A 16,537-nucleotide genomic window follows, 5' to 3' on the forward strand; every position below is an offset into this window, starting at 1 on the left:
TGAAGTGCGAGTCAAGGTTATAGCTGTAACTAATGTAACTTTGGGATTATGGCTCAAGGTTATGGTTAATGCTAGTATAACTTTGTATTTCGTGTCAAGGTTATGGTTGAGGTAGTATAACTTCCGAGTTATATTTACTGAAGTTATGGTAGAGGTTACTATAACCTCGCATCCAGAGTTTATGTTATGGTTAGGGTTACTATAACATTGAATTGTTAAAGTTAAAGTTATAGCTGAAGTTACTATAACATTGGTTGCTTATACTTGTGTCATATGTTGTTTTGTGTTCAACATGTTACGTCCTTGTGTTTGCATATATATCTTGGGTTACTCTTGTTCATATGATGAGTAGGGTAGTCAGTTATACTATCCTATGAGTTGAGTCGTGATGTGTTCACGCATGTTAGTACAGTCGGTTATACTGTGCATTTGTGGTTTGCTAGTTTGAATAGATGGCGGTAGTATCAGCTATATACTATCGGAATGAAATAACGTCACCCGTCGATGCGGGATTGTGGGTCTATGTTCGGGGGGGTAGCAGAGGCAGTGGTTATACGCTCTGTTCCCCGAGTGTCGTTCGGTTTACCGAGAGTTTGGCCAGGTCTTAGACATATAGGCAGTGGTTATACGCTATACATAGTACCGGTGGAGGCAGTGGTTATACGCTCCATCAGTTAGAGGCAGTGGTTATACGCTCTAACGGGCGTTCGCTCTATTCGCTATGCTTTGTTGCTAGCTTTATGCCTTCTGTTGCTGTGGATTGTGTGTCACCATGTTTGCTATGCTTTAATGCTAGCTTTGTGCCTTAGGTTGTTGTGGGTCGTTTGTCATTACTAGTCTTGTAAGTATTCATGGTCTAGTGATTGCATATGGTCTAGGTTTGCATTCGTCTAAGGTTGATAAGACATGGTAAGCTTTGTTGGGTTTTCATGAGTATAGATGATCTCGCATGTTTACTGGTTTTGCATTTCAATTGTTAATGATTGTTGATTATATTCAATTGTTGTAAACATGACTGGGAGAGCATCTAGTTACTCCCGACTGATTGTCGACCCCCTTCTCAGGTTGTTCAGATTGTTGCTGTTTGGTTGATGCTTGCTTGGGGAATGTGCGAAGCGAGCTTAATAATAAATAGGAGTTTTGCTTTTAAGTTTTAAGAACTCTTCTGAATAATGTATTAGTTTGTTTTGGAGTTAGTAGCGAACCGGATTTGGGCTTGGTGTTTCCGCCACCTTGACCCTTTTATCAGTATCGTACTCTGATATTCATTTTATATAAGTTTTTCCTTTGTTTTATAATCCGGGTTGTTACACCAGGGGAGTAACCTTAACAGGGATAGTAATCGGAAGAAGTGGCAGGTTTCTTCGAGCAGGCAGCATCTGCATCCAAGGAGGAATTAGCCTTCCTCTTGGAAGCTGGCTTGGGGGAACCTCCGGTAGCTCGCTTCCTCCTCTGAGCTAGTATCATCTGTAAGGTGACCTTGGGCCTAGCGGAATCTAAAACCAGAAAACCCAGGAACCAGAGGATATCAGGAACCAGAAAACATCAGGGGTTTAGAAACACAAGGTTAATAACAGCAGAAAAGGAAAAAGCATACCAGACGTCATTTCTTCTTCTTCTTCTTCCACAACAGCAGGGGGTATCGCACCAGAGGGAAAGCCAAGTAAACGATTAAAGGAGCGTTGATCAGGAGACGGACCAAACAGCTTCGTCAAGGAGGCTACTTTGTCTGATGAAGGAACTAGACGGTTCAAACCTACATAAAAAAAGCTAGTAAGAAAAGTAAGAAACAACAAAAACACCAAGTACATGTGGTAGATCTCCAATCGAAAAACAAATAATCAACCGGAGGATGAAGGGACTTAATTTGCACAAAAATAAAACGGCGAAACCAATTAGAGTCATTGGGCTTAGGGGGAAAGACAATGCAATGTTCTTCATTCTCCCGCACACGCAAGGTCACCTGGCCATGGCCCAAGGACCTCACCGTGAAGAGGTGACCCAAATCACTAAGGTCAATCCCACTATTATACAAGTTATTCATGGCACAGAGAGGAAGCAAGGTACGCCAAGCATACGGAGCAACCTGACACACGGCTAACTTATTCAAACGAAGGAAATCTTGAATTAACTTGGGAAAAGGAAGTCTTAACCCCCAAGAAAAAGGGATAATAATAGAAGCATGTCCACCCCGGCCTCCGAAAGTTAGCCTTCTGACCGGGAAGAGGGACATGCACCACCACATCCTCGGAAAACCCGAACCATTCCCTAATAAAGGCGAGGTCAGTCGCCTCAAAAGAAGAGTCGCACGAGCATGCCGAGGAAAGGATGAAGGCTGAAGGAAACGAATTGTGCGGATCAGAACCAAGGTTTGGGGTAGAAGAAGTAGAGGATCTAGTGTTTTTTCGAGCCATTGAAAATAAGGAAAGAGACGGAAAGTACCTGGTAAGAAGATGCTGGGAAGTTAAGGAGAAGATGAAGAGAGAAATTGGAAAGTAATTGAAAATAAAGAGAAGAAGGAAGAATAAAGAGTTACAGGGAAAGGGAGGAGCAGATGGATGGTTGAAAAGCAATTAATGGGCACGGCAGTTGATAAAGCAGGAAGCACGAAGGACGTGGGAAGTCAAATCGGTTTTCTAATGACGGCTCTAAGGATTAAAATTCCCGCCTAAGTAAAGCTTACAGGGGAATTTGGGGGCAATTGTTGGAGTCAAAATTTACAATTTTTTGTCAAGAGACACATGGAACGATCCGGTTGGAGGAGATCAAGGCATGAGGATTGATGACGTGGCAAAGGGAGGACCATAAGATTATAATGAAGAAACACATATGGAAACAAAAGAAGCACAAAACTAGGAGAGAAAAAGTCAGCAAATTGCCTCCTACTTTTTAGCAACGGCTCCAGAAAGCTAGGGAGCTGACCCGGAGGAGCCTGCAGGAGCCAAACCCTAGGAAGATCAGATTATAAAAGGAAGACAAAATCAGTCAAGAGGAGAGATCATCTCAGCACTACGCACAACAACAAGACTACATCATCTTCATCCTAAGAAATATTATCGTCGATTACTAGAGAAAATACCATTGTTATTTCGTTACTTGCTAAAATATTCCGATCATAGTGCTAATATTGGCGGGATTCCGACTCACACGCGGTTGTTCCCACACATTTAATGAAAAGAGCAAAAAACACCACTTTCTCATCGAACTTCACTACCGTCTTTTGTAATACAATTAATTAAAGAACAAATCGACATTAGCACCTAGATCATAGACGTAATCAAACTAAATTTGATTTAATCCAATTGGACCAAAATTCAAACGAACCAATCTGATCTTTTCTCCATACCCTTTGAAATGGAAGTAATCAACACATTTGAATCTAATGAGTCTTCGGACTCTATTTAAAAAAGGACTGAGATGGCAGGTAGGTAATGGTAACAACATTAAGTTTTGGTCTGATAATTGGGTTTTTTCACACCCACTTACAACCAGTATGGTTGATGATGATAGTAACCGTGATCTTAATTTGGTTAAAGATTTCATAACCTCAGACAAGCAATGGGATGTTTGTAAATTATCTAGTTTAGTGAATAACGATATTATTAATCAGATTACTAACATTTTAGTGCCACATAATGATATTCCGGATACCCTAATTTGGGGGTTGTCCATGGAAATTTCTCTACCAAAACAGCAACTTGGTTAGCGCAAGGTTTGTTCGATCAAGCTCTTGACAAATGTGAATTTCAGTGGATTTGGAAATTGAATATTCCTCCTAAATTGAAATTTTTTCTTTGGAAAGCCTGTGTTGACGGTCTTCCAACGAAAAGTAGACTTCTCAAGAGTCATATTGATGTCCCACCTCATTGTGTTCTGTGCAACAACCCTATTGAAAATAAAGATCATTTCTTTTACGAATGTCCCTTGATTGGGTTTGTCATCCAAGACCTGAACATTATTAGTTTCACCGAGTTTTTATCAAATTATGATACTATTATAAGTCAGAGTTTTCTAACGAAACTTAATTATCTCAAGGATTTAATTTCAAAAGATGACTTTATAAAGATTATCTTTATTTGGTGGAATGCATGGTTCCATAGAAATGATATTATCTTTAATAATGTTAATTTAAGTATCAGCAAACTTATTACTTTATGTAATAATAACACTAAGACATGGAATGTGACTAGATTTAAGGATCTCAATAATCCCGAGGTAGAAGAGTCAGCTAGTAACAATTCTAGTAAGGAAGAGATTTGGTGGGAAAAACCTACAAACGGTTTCCTGAAGCTAAATTTTGACGGATCGAGAATAGAAGGTAATAAAGCTGCTTTAGGATATTCTTTAAGAGATCACAATGGTAAAGTCGTTTTGTTGGGAGCAAAAAAGTGCGGATCCAATAGTATCCTTGTTGCGGAAGCACTTGCTTTAAAAGAAGGTATTTTAGCAGCTAAATACTTAGGAATCTCAAAGTTAATTGTGGAGGGTGATAACTTATGTGTTATTAACTCGATTCGAGGTACTTGGCAAATTCCGTGGGAAATTTCTAGTATTATCAAGGATGTGAAATTAAACCTTCATTTTTTCGATGAAGTGATAATTAAACATTGCTTTCGTGAAGCCAACAAGGTTGCTGACTTCATGGCTTCAGTTGGACATTCATGTCCAACTCTTTCGAGGTGGTTTGATAGCCGGTGGCTTCAACTTACCTCCATCATTCAAAAGGATGAGATAAGTTGGTCTTACCCTAGAGGATCAACCTAGTTTTCTTACCTAATCAAAAAAAAAAAAAAAAAACATTTGAATCCACTAGGCCCGAAGTCACGGTGAGCACTAACTCTAGTTAGTATACACAAAATTTAGACGGCCTTTGCAGTTAACACATTTACTCATTCTTTCCTGTATTTTTCTTCATGGTCGTCTCCTCTTCATCCTTCATCCGCCATTAAACTCGAGGTAATTTCATCGCTTCATCTTCTTCATTGCATTTCGTATGCTATCTATATTCTACTATTTCTGTTGATTGCAACTTCATTAATTATTCTTATCATCATAATTTTGATTATGATCATGTTTTGCTCAAATTACGAATTAATCTAATCGCGAAACTGAATACTGATTGATTTTGTTTTTTTAGGCTATGAAATTGGTGAATTTGGTTTTGCTTGCTTTAGGAAGATTACTGGCATTATCGTATTAATGTAAGGTAGAATTCGCGCTATGAAAATTAGCTTGGTAGGGTTTGGAGATTATCTTCTTGATTAAGTAGCGAAACTTATGAATATCGTCTTTCGATTTCCTATGGAGCCAAAGATTTGTTATTTTTTGGTTGTGGATGATGATGGGTCCAAGTAAAATGACTTACTAAATTGTTAGTGCTTCTATATATTATGAAGTAGCAGTCATAATTTAGGGTAGGGGTAATGTTGTTTTTATATGGGTTTTTCGGGTAATGAAATTTTTCTAATTTAGGGTTTTGCTCGCTTTAGGGGAGATTACTGGCGTTATTGAATCAGTATAAAGTGGCATTAACATCTTAGAAAGTGAGCGTGTTAAATTAATTTGGGATTTTCATGTGATTAAAATTTTATAATTTAGGTCGTTGCTTGCTATACGGATTCTGGCATTATCGTTTTCATATTAGGTGAAATGAGCGTGGTAGGGTTTGGCAACATCGTGTTAATTAAATAGCGAAACTGAACTTCAATTAATTTAGGTTTGTCCTTAATTGTTCTAATTTGGGGCTTTGCTTGCTTTAGGGAAGCTACTGGGATTTTCATGTTAGTGTAAGTCGGAATTTGCTCAGAGAAAATGAGCGTGATAGGCTTTGACATTGGAAATGAGAACTGCGTGATTGCAGCTGTGAAGCAAAGAGGAATTGATGTGTTGTTGAACGATGAGTCAAAACGTGAGACGCCGGCAGTGGTCTCATTTGGGGAAAAGCAGAGGTTTTTAGGTTCAGCAGGTGCTGCTTGTGCTGCTTGTGCGACGATGAACCCTAAATCAACAATTTCTCAGGTTAAAAGATTGATAGGTCGTAACTTCGATCACCCTGACATTCAGAATGATTTGAGGTTGTTACCTTTTGAGACCTCGCAAGCTAGTAATGGTGGTATCCTAATTCATCTACATTATTTGGGTAAAAGGTGCACCTTTACCCCTGTACAAATATTGGCAATGATTTTCTCGCATTTGAAGCAAACGGCTGAGAAAAACTTGGAAGTAAATGTTTCAGAATGTGTGATGGGGATTCCTTGTTATTTCACTCAGTTGCAAAAGAGCCTCTATTTAGATGCCGCTAAAATTGCTGGTCTTAGCCCTTTGAGATTGTTGCATGACTGTACTGCTACTGCCCTTGGTTATGGTATCTACCGGACTGATAATTCCAATCTGGATCCATCGTGTGTTGTGTTTGTCGATGTTGGGCACTCTGATACTCAGGTTGCTGTTGTTTCCTTTAAATCTGGACATATGAAGATACTTTCTCACTCCTTTGACTGTAACTTAGGGGCCCGAGACTTTGATGAGGTTCTGTTTCGCCATTTTGCAGCGCAATTTAAGGAATAGTATAATATTGATGTATATGCCAGCGCTCGGGCTTGTATTCGGCTTCGAGCAGCTTGCGAGAAATTAAAAAAGGTCTTGAGCGCAAATTTAGAGGCGCCTCTTCACATAGAGTGTTTGATGGATGAGAAAGATGTAAAGGGTTTTATAAGAAGGGATCAATTTGAAGAGCTCTCATCAGGTTTATTGGAAAGGATTGTCGTCCCATGCCAGAAAGCTCTCAGTGATTCAGATGTGACTGTTGAGAGGATTCAGTCTGTGGAGCTCGTCGGTTCAGGATCTCGAATACCCGCTATTGGAAGAACTCTGTCTTCATTTTTTAAACAAGAACCGCGTCGGACTCTCAATGCTAGTGAATGTGTGGCTCGTGGATGTGCGCTGCAATGTGCCATGCTTAGCCCCACGTTTCGTGTCAAGGATTACGAGGTTTGCATTCATCCTCCTTTGTGATACCTCTGTTTTTTTGTTATTGTTTTAGACTTGTACAAATAAGGATGTCTAGTTTTCACATGTGATCAAATGAGTCGGAAGAAGGAAATAAATTGATTGCTAAAAAGTAAAAGAATACTGAATCATGTTAAAACTTGAAAGAAATTATGATGCTGACTCATTTTTGAAAGACTTTATGTATTGGTTCTTCCATAATTCATTGAACCAAGGAAAGTCTAACTTTATCTGCTTTCTTGCTTCTTGCCTTATCTTGAATGTTGGGGGTTGTGATATAGTGTTTGCTGTATGATTTTTGCTTCTGTTGTGGGAGGCCCATTAATTGTTTGGCAGGTATATAGCTATAGAAGTGTTCTATTGCAGATGATGTGTCCTTAGTACAAGTCACGAGCTTGAATGTTGCTTCATTACTGCGTTTTTACTCAGCCAGTGTTTTACATTGTCACTTACAGGTCGAGGATACGTTACCATTCTCCATTGGACTTAGTTTAGCGGGTGATAGTCCAATACAATCACTTCGTAACAGTGTATTATTTCCTAAAGGATGTTCTATTCCAAGTGATAAAATTATTACATTGCACAACCGTAGCACATATCACATAGAAGCGTGTTACGATGATGAAAAGGAGCTGCCTTCTGGTGTATCTTCTCAAATCAGCCTTTCCACGGTATTTCTTCCTTAAAGTCAATAGGTGAATTTGTGTTGATTTGTGCTACTATATGAACAGATCTTTTGTATTATGAACTGCTATTGATACCTCATAGAATTATCACGGGGGAAGAGACTATAGTTTAGTAAGAGACTGGGCTTCAGAGGGAAGTAGATTATATGATTGTCAAAGGAGGAGACGGAGATCACGGGAAATGAATAGGAGGAATATGGGTGAGGGTAAGGCAAGAGAAAGATAGCTTATCAATTGCTATGCCTTATTACTTGTGAAACGAGACATTGTTAAAACGAGCTTAATAAGTCATCATTAGCAATAGGGGGGAGGGTAAGGCAAGAGAAAGATATCTTATCAATTGCTATGCCTTATTACTTGTGAAACGAGAGATGGTTAAAAGGAGCTTAATAAGCCATCAAGAAAGAAAGATGCAGTAAGATTGCCTTGAAAGATCTCTCCGTGCCTTACATACCTTCCAAAATACCAAAAGTGTACGATTTAAGGAGTAGAAACAAAAGTAATAAGAACCACATATGGTGATGTAAGTAGGGCTGTGGGTTGATTGTGTGGTTGAGATTAATTGCAAGTGGGATATCGAAGGGTATTTCAGAAACAACCAAATAGTGAAAAATGAAAGATATTTTAGAGACCGAGGGAGTACAACACAATATCAAAAAACAAAATAAAAACTGGCCATAAGCAGAGGTTATAAAACTAAAGGAAAGCGGCATATATTATCTTTTTAGTGGAGAAATAATGGAGAAGGAGGGCCTTAGTTGAACCGTCAATCCATGTTGTATGATTATAGAATAACCATGTGCTATGAGTCTGAACTAGTCTTTCTACCCGTGAAAATCACGGGTGCGTTTAAGATTAAATGTTTAAGGCTATGCATAAGTGTAACATCATTCATGTAGTTTGATAAAAAAACATAAAAACATTTTAATATCTATTTTTATATAAATTAAGATATTATATGAGTAACAGGGTAAGTAGGTGTAATACTACATGAATGTAATGTGGAACTACTTAATACCACATGAATGTAACCGTGTTAATTGAATAGACGATAAGTCCGTTGGCTTATATTTTTTAGTTTTAATTTGTTTCTCATATATTTTCATTAGTAACCGTGTCCATTTCACATAAACTCCACTTATCGTGGGCTATGATTTTTTTTTTCTTGAATTAATTTGTTTTTTTTTTCATTGCAATAAATTTTTTGTTGTTTCATAGCTACGATAACGTGGTTTTAGAAGAGTATCTTTGATGATCTTTATATTATCCTTCTACTATGGTATTTTAATTTACAATGTTATATGAAAAAACTATGTTCTTTTATTTTTTAAGCTCTTTTTATATGTAACTAATTCATTGAAATTAACGGGTAAAATTATACAACAATATTGCATAATTAAATTAATACAATGTTGTAACAAAATAGTAAAAGCTTATTTATATGTTCAATTTGTTTTTTTTGTGAAAAACTTATTTTAATATAAAATCTTAAAATTAAAATTTAGAATTTACTTTGATGTTTAATTTTATTTAAGTCTTTAGTTTACTTTAAAGTTAAAAAGATAAATTTTAATATTTGTGGTGTTCGAGTCTGTATTTAGTTCTACAAATGGTTTAAACTTTTACTTTTTTATTTATTTTTTTTTAAATATCAAACACTGTGACAGTTATTTAGTGCTTTGTTTTTTTTCCTTCATTAATTTTTTTTGTCTCTAATTAATAATAAATGACTTGTTGATATGGAGGATGGTTGTGTAGATAATTGAAAATCTTGATGTGGCATAAAGGTAGGTGATTAGTCGCCTTTTTATTATTATATATAGATGTTGAAGAAAATGATGTCATAAAGAAGTTATGGTAGTATATCAAAAGATAGGAAGTCCACATATAGCAAAGATAAGTAGGTCTCCATCAGTTGCGACATCAGGCATATTTTTCTGCTATTATTCAAAGTTTGTTATAGTCTTTCGTAGATCGGCCCATTACCCTCTCAGATTGAAAGCGGAAAAGTGAAGATTAAAGCTTGTATAACTCTTCATGGGACTATTACTTTAGCATCTGCCTCAGTAAGCATTTCAGTTTCTGCCAAATTTGGTATGTAAAATGTTACAATACTAATTTTATGGGTAGCCAGTTGACTCTTATATTGTTATCTCAGCTTGTAGGTGTTGATATGCATGAAGTAACTCTCAGAAGCAATGGAGAGATGCCTACGGAAAGGATGGAAGCTGAAGCTGACTATGGACCTCCTTATGCAGGAATTGGAGCGGAGGATAGATACTCCCAACATTCTAAGCAAGCATCTGGCTGCCATGTGAGTTATCACTTGTTTTTTGGTTTACTAAACTAGCAATGTCACATGAGACAGTCTTTGACAGACTCCAAGTCGAGCCCCCCCAAATTTGCGGAGCCATTAAGGGCTTAAGGCATTAGGCTAATGTTGCTGCTCTTATATAGCCAAGACAGCAATCTGTAGCTCGCCCTCCTAATTAATTTTTTTTATCTTCTATAACCTTTGGTCCACTGCTTCATTGCTACTACTCTTTGCACAGATAGTGAGTAAAATTGTATACCCTAGATAAATAAAATGTACTGGTAATTAATTCCAAAGAAGCTAACGCATCAACAGAGAATAAGAATTATACATAATCAGATGAGTCAATAGGAAAAGAGCTGGCTATTGCGCACTGCATAATGAGGTGAAGACCTGGCAAGCTTAAAATTGTTTGTCGCAGCGGCGCAGCCTTGTATCATTCATGTGTCATAAATGTTTTTGGGGCCCGGTACTTCCACAAAATGCATATGCGTCACAGTTACCCTCAAAAACTTTACAAAGTAGTTGCTACTTGCTATGCTGTCGAGTGTCGACAGTTTGAAATATACAAATAAATCAAGCAGTCTTTGAAATATACAAATAATATCAAACGTAATCTGATTATAGATTATAAGATGACTCAGTTGACGAAAAAATTGCTGTTCGAGCTACTTGCTTTTGAAAAGGGCTTCCCTTCTTTTCCAGAAAAGGGGAACTCAGCCTAGACAGTGTTGATAACTGATTTGTTCTTTTTCCCAGAGTCACGGAGAAAACGTTGGGATAGGCATACCAATTATTGAGAGAATAATTGGCGGTTTGGATGAGGCAGAGCTTTCTAGTGCTCAAGAGAAGGAAGCTGAACTGGCCCTGGAAGATTGCAAGGTCGAACAAGCAAAAGAGAAGAAAAATTCTTTGGAGGCTTATGTGTATGAAATGCGTAATAAGGTACAACTTCTAATCTTTGTTACTCTTTTGTATTTTTAAAGTTTCAATTTAGATCTAAAGCACGCACTACTCCAAATCACACTAAATTTGTTGTAGCTCCTTTATCTTGACCTTCAAGGACAACCTTTGCATTTATGTTCGTGATCTTATCTTTTTAGCATTTGTTGTCAAATAAAATAATTTGGTTTTTAGATCCAGCGATACTAATACAACAATAAGAGCAACATTATCTCAGTGTCTCAAGGGCTCACTTAAATTGCGAGGCAAGGGGTAGAGGGGAGGCTAATGTATGCAGCCTTACTCTTCTATCGCTACAGAAAGGCTGTTCCAGATTACCTAATATGAAAATTGGTTCTAAAGTTGCATTGACTGACCGCTACCTCACAATTATAAAAAGTGCAACCATATTACTCTGATGGCGAGTGTAACAAGAAGAAAGAGTTTGACATGCTTACATGATATCCGTTTAGAGAATCTTGGCCAACAGCTCAGTCCATGTCCAAAAGATTTACTGTGTGGAAGTCATTGTGCATTTGTTTTTAGATTTATAAGTTTTGGAATTGCTCCTGAACTTTTATCCCGCTTACCTACAAACGTGCCAACTTGATTGTTTCATGCCGTCACTTCCTGATGGCAACCTTCGAGGGGATGGGAGTGAAGAGAGGCAGATAGGCTGCACATGGATATTGGAGAGCGTTTGCTGTTTATGCTATGAACCAAGCCAATTAACATACTGGATGGCGTTGGTCTGATACAACCAACATGCTTTTACCCTTACATGGTGGATTTGTGGTAGCTCCTCAGCTCCTCTGAGATTAGATCAATGAATTTGTGTGCTTTAGTACCACATTGTGTTTGTTGTGTTTCACATTCATTTCTATCTAGTATACATTTGACCATCATGTTGTCAATTCTTCTTTTAAGGTTTTCTTTGGTGTGCCTCTGGCTAATAACTCAGATGTATACTCGCGTAGATTTTGAGTGCGTACCAGGCTTTTGCTACTGAATCAGAAAAGGGAGTTATATCCGAGAAGTTGCAGCAGACTGAAGATTGGTTATATGAGGAGGGAGAAGATGAGTCTGCAAATGTTTATGCGGAAACACTTCATGATATTAAGAAGGTTTATAGATGTTTCAGTCTACTAATATATCCTTAGATGATTCATCAGCGATGACTAAACTGATTCCTACTTTGTTTTTGTAGTTGGTTGATCCGATCGAAAGTCGTTATAAAGATGAGGAGGCCCGAGGACGTGCTGCAAAATATTTGCTCACCGCCATTAGGGAATGGCAGAGAGGTTCACATGCATTACCAGTCAGTAAAAGAGAAGCTGTATGTATTTTTATGGGGATTTGAGCAACCTAAATGAATACTCTGCTAATTAGTTTTTGCAGAGTCGATCATCTAACGTTTATATTTGTTTAGGTACTGGCTGAATGTTCTCAATCTGAACGATGGCTTCAGGAAAAGACTCAGCACCAGGAATCCTGGTCGAAAAATAAAGATCCAGTGTTATGGTCATCTGATATCGAGAAAGAAGCAAATAACCTTCTAAAGTATGGATCAATATTTTTTTTTGTTTTTTCATGCCTCTTATACTCCCTCCAATTCACTATTTTATTCCCTATTTCCTTAAAACGGATTATTCAGGTTTTCTCCCCCTTTCTTATTTTGGAAACTTTTATTCTTATTTTATTCATCTCTCTCCTATCACCAAACCCCACCCAACTTTTACTCTTATTTTATTCATATCTCTCTCTTATCACCAAACCCCACCTAACTCACAATTCCTTATTTAATTCCTAATTATTCATTCATCTATCCAATCCACAAACCCCACCATCTCTTTAATCATCTCCTAAAATCTTGTGCCTACATCAAAGGGGAAGAAAACCCCGAATATGAGGGAGTATCATTTATGATACACCGACACCCTTAGAAGTATCCAAATCGAGTGTCACAGTGTTGGACTCTGCTATATTAGGAAACATTCTCTTGAAGATGTGTAAGTTATACTGAAGTCATGGGCGGAGAGAGGGGTATGCTATATGGGCTATGGCCCTATATAGTTTTTATGATCAATAGCTTTTACTGTCAAGTATAACCATTGTAAAATAGTGGCATGGTTGCTTTCTACATAGTAATAAAAATGGTAGGTTTTTTTGAAGGTCATGGGTTCGAGCCTTTCACACAGCATTTTCTTACATTTCTGTGGTTGTTTCGACTTACATAAATAATAGGATATTTTAAACTAAAATTCATTAAATTTTGAGATTTCCGAGTATATTTTATTATATTTCAATACTTTTAAGGAAACAAGTCGATATCTATTACATGTGCCAATTTCAAATTTGATAACATAAATATATATTTAAAATGGTCTGAAATATAAAATTCAAATACCCTACATTATAGACATATATATATATTTTAGATATATATATATATATATATATATATATATATATATATATATATATATATATATATATATTTTAGACCCTCCGAGTCCCCGTTAAACTCAATATATCGTATTAATTTTTCCCCCAATTAAAATACTACCTATATCACTATTTAAACTTAAAAAATAATAATTTTTTTTTACCATATTTCACTTTTAAATTATAGCCCTATATGGTTTTGAACCCTAGCTCTGCCCCTGACTGAAGTGTCCGTCCGTATACTTGCTTGTTGGTGTATGTGTTTCCTTCTCTAATATTAGCTGGAATCTCTATAGATATTGGAACACAAAAATGCTTGTTTGTTGGGAGTATGCTTTTCCTTCTCTGATATCAAATGTTCCAGATATGTTTGAAGTGATCTTGCTGCTTGCTTATTTTGTAAACTCATGCAGGAGTTTGAATTACATCATTAAATCAAAAGGTTCCCCTCACCAAGAGAATGAGTCATACTCGGATGAAAGGAGCAATCGAGATGATATGGAAGAAGATTGACGCTTGCAGGATCAATGCTGGAATTGATGAACTCTAATATGGTGAGCTGTGTTATCTGTGTACCTAATTTTTTTTTTTGTGGCGATTTTAGTGTGTGGCCTATCAACATAACACTCTCATATGAGATGTCACGAGTTCTTTGACTCTTTCATGATAGGATTTCTCACGTGAGACAGTCTCTCGATGATTCTATCATGAGACCTCTCAGTCTCACATGATGGGTAGTCAATTTTTTATCGTATTTTCTTTTTCTTTTCTACGAGTATTAGTTTTAATGTGCTGTATACTTGTATGTTTTGTTTCTTATTATGTTAATGTGAGACTCTCTTACGAAACGATCTCGTTAGTTAGTAACCCTTATCATGAGACCTCTCGCATGATGGGTATATGTTTCAAGGGATTATTTTTGTTTGAAATCTTGATATGGTTTCACTATTACAATAAAATCGTGTCTGAGGAGACTTCTAAACATAATTAGTTACAGACTTCAAGTTAATACCCAATTTGTCCTCGCCTCCAGCTACCCTGCCCATTTAATCTAATTTAGAGTATTTATTTCTAATTTTGCAGAAATGGATGGAAATCTGGATTCTGACCATTCTTTGTAATATTTTTTTGTTGGGGAGTAAGAGCTCGGAGCACTGTTCGAACGTGTGATTACCAGTTACCAGTATTGTTGCCTCTTCAATTTTCGGCCTAAGCTTAAATTCTTTGGAATGATAAAAGGGAAATGCAGTGTATTGTATAATTATAATCAGTTATAATTATGGGGGAAAAAAGGACAAATTGATGTTTCAGATATTTCCTCCGTTTTATTTTGTACAAATTTGTGTTTGGTTATAAGTACTCTAATTATCTTGCATGGCAGGGGTCCCAAAACTAATCGTGTTTTTACATATTTAATTCACTAATTGTTGTATAGGGCGGTCTTATAGCATAAGACCAGCCCAAATACTAAAAGCCCAAACAAAATCATATTTTTGATAAAATAAATAAATCTGTAAATACAATCCTTAAACTAGTATATGTATATACGGAGTATTCTTTTTTTTGAGGAAGTATACGGAGTATTCTAGTTAACTGCCGTCTTTCCCAAAAATTAAACCTCCACCAACCCCACTAATTGAATAACTGCTCATCTCTCATCTCTAAAGAGTAAACTCGTCGTCTTCTTCCAGTAAAACAAAACATTACTTTCATAGCAATTTTTTGTGGGTTCATGTCTACAACTTCATTGTCTCTTTATCTATCACAACAATGTAGACAAATGAGAAATTAATCAATCAAGGTTTGTTTTATATACATCGTTTCTTTTATTTTCAACATCCTTGAGGTTCATTTGGTTCAATTTGTTTGTTATGCTTGAATTTTAATCATATTTACAGTTCAATTTTGATGTCCCATAATTATTTCAGTTGATTGATTCTGTCCCACTTTCTGAATAACTCCAAAATTGAGCATATCCATTAAGTACAAATACTTGATTACTGATGTTGTGATTTTTGTAAATGTTTGCCGTCGATAAGGCTTAAAGAGATGATGTGTGATCAATGTTGTGTACAGTTTCATGATCTAATGTTAGTAACTACTATCTGTAAGGTTTGAGATTCGGTGCTTAATTAGTTCAGTTGTTCGACTAATGTACTATATAGAAATGTCCTTATATGGTACAAAAACCACCCTAGCTGTACAAAAATGACTATTACCAGTGTTAATAGTACTGTCACTATTAGTAATATGTGTCTATAGTTTTCCTTTTTTTTGTAAATTATGTTAGTACCTATTCTATTTGTATCAGCTTGGTTCTGCTCAGAAAATGTAGGGATGGGGAGTTTTCTGATTTCATTGAAACGGATTATGTCTCAACATTTATAAGAAATATCGTTTCATTATTGTTGTGTATTGATTCATCAATAAGTTCGATTTGTTTTTTTTTTTTTTTGGAGTTGACCAGGAGTATCCCCTACCGACAGTCGGGGCAATCTTCTTCGAGGTACTGAAGGCAATTTAATGGGTTGACCCCTCCCAAGTTTGGCTTTTTCATTCGCAAGAGTCAGGAATCGAACCTCTGACCACTTGTTAAAGAGATGAGAGCCCTTACCACTCACACCAGCCAACTTTGGTAAAATAAGTTCGATTTGTAAAGTAAATGTTTTGCTTTCTTATGCGTAGAAATTGTTACAATGTCAAGTTCAGTTAATAACACACACCCTGACGAAGAATTTGAAGAATGTTCCGACAAAGATAACAATGAAATGATCAGCTGTAAAGGCTCTCCCCGTGTTGTTCGCAATAGGAAAAAGCAACAGTATTGTCTTATACCGTCATCAACATCAGCAACATCAGCTGATACATGGTAAGTTCCTTCATTCACTAAACCCGCTTATTTAGGTGTTTTTTTCCCCTGTGTATGACCATTTACGTAAGTGTGGCTGTGTGTTTTGAATTACTAAAAGTGTAGTTTGTCGTGTGATTAAGAAGGTATACATTAAAGCTTAAAACTAGTAATTGTTTGCGTATTTCTTATTATACAATAGCACATCCAGTTTGCAAACAAAGTCAGTATTTACCATATTTTATTATTTGGTATTCTGACTTGGTAGCAAAGATTAATTGGGTCAAGATATAA

General features: G+C 36.5%; 1 pseudogene; it reads left to right on the forward strand.

Annotated features, from left to right (window-relative positions):
- Window positions 1-4,842: 4,842 nt before the first annotated feature.
- On the forward strand, window positions 4,843-14,770 carry LOC141642574 (heat shock 70 kDa protein 16-like; annotated as a pseudogene).
- The last annotated feature ends 1,767 nt before the right edge of the window (window positions 14,771-16,537 follow it).

Source organism: Silene latifolia, chromosome 2 (assembly GCF_048544455.1).
Source record: "Silene latifolia isolate original U9 population chromosome 2, ASM4854445v1, whole genome shotgun sequence".
In the NCBI taxonomy this organism is placed as follows: Eukaryota; Viridiplantae; Streptophyta; class Magnoliopsida; order Caryophyllales; family Caryophyllaceae; genus Silene; species Silene latifolia.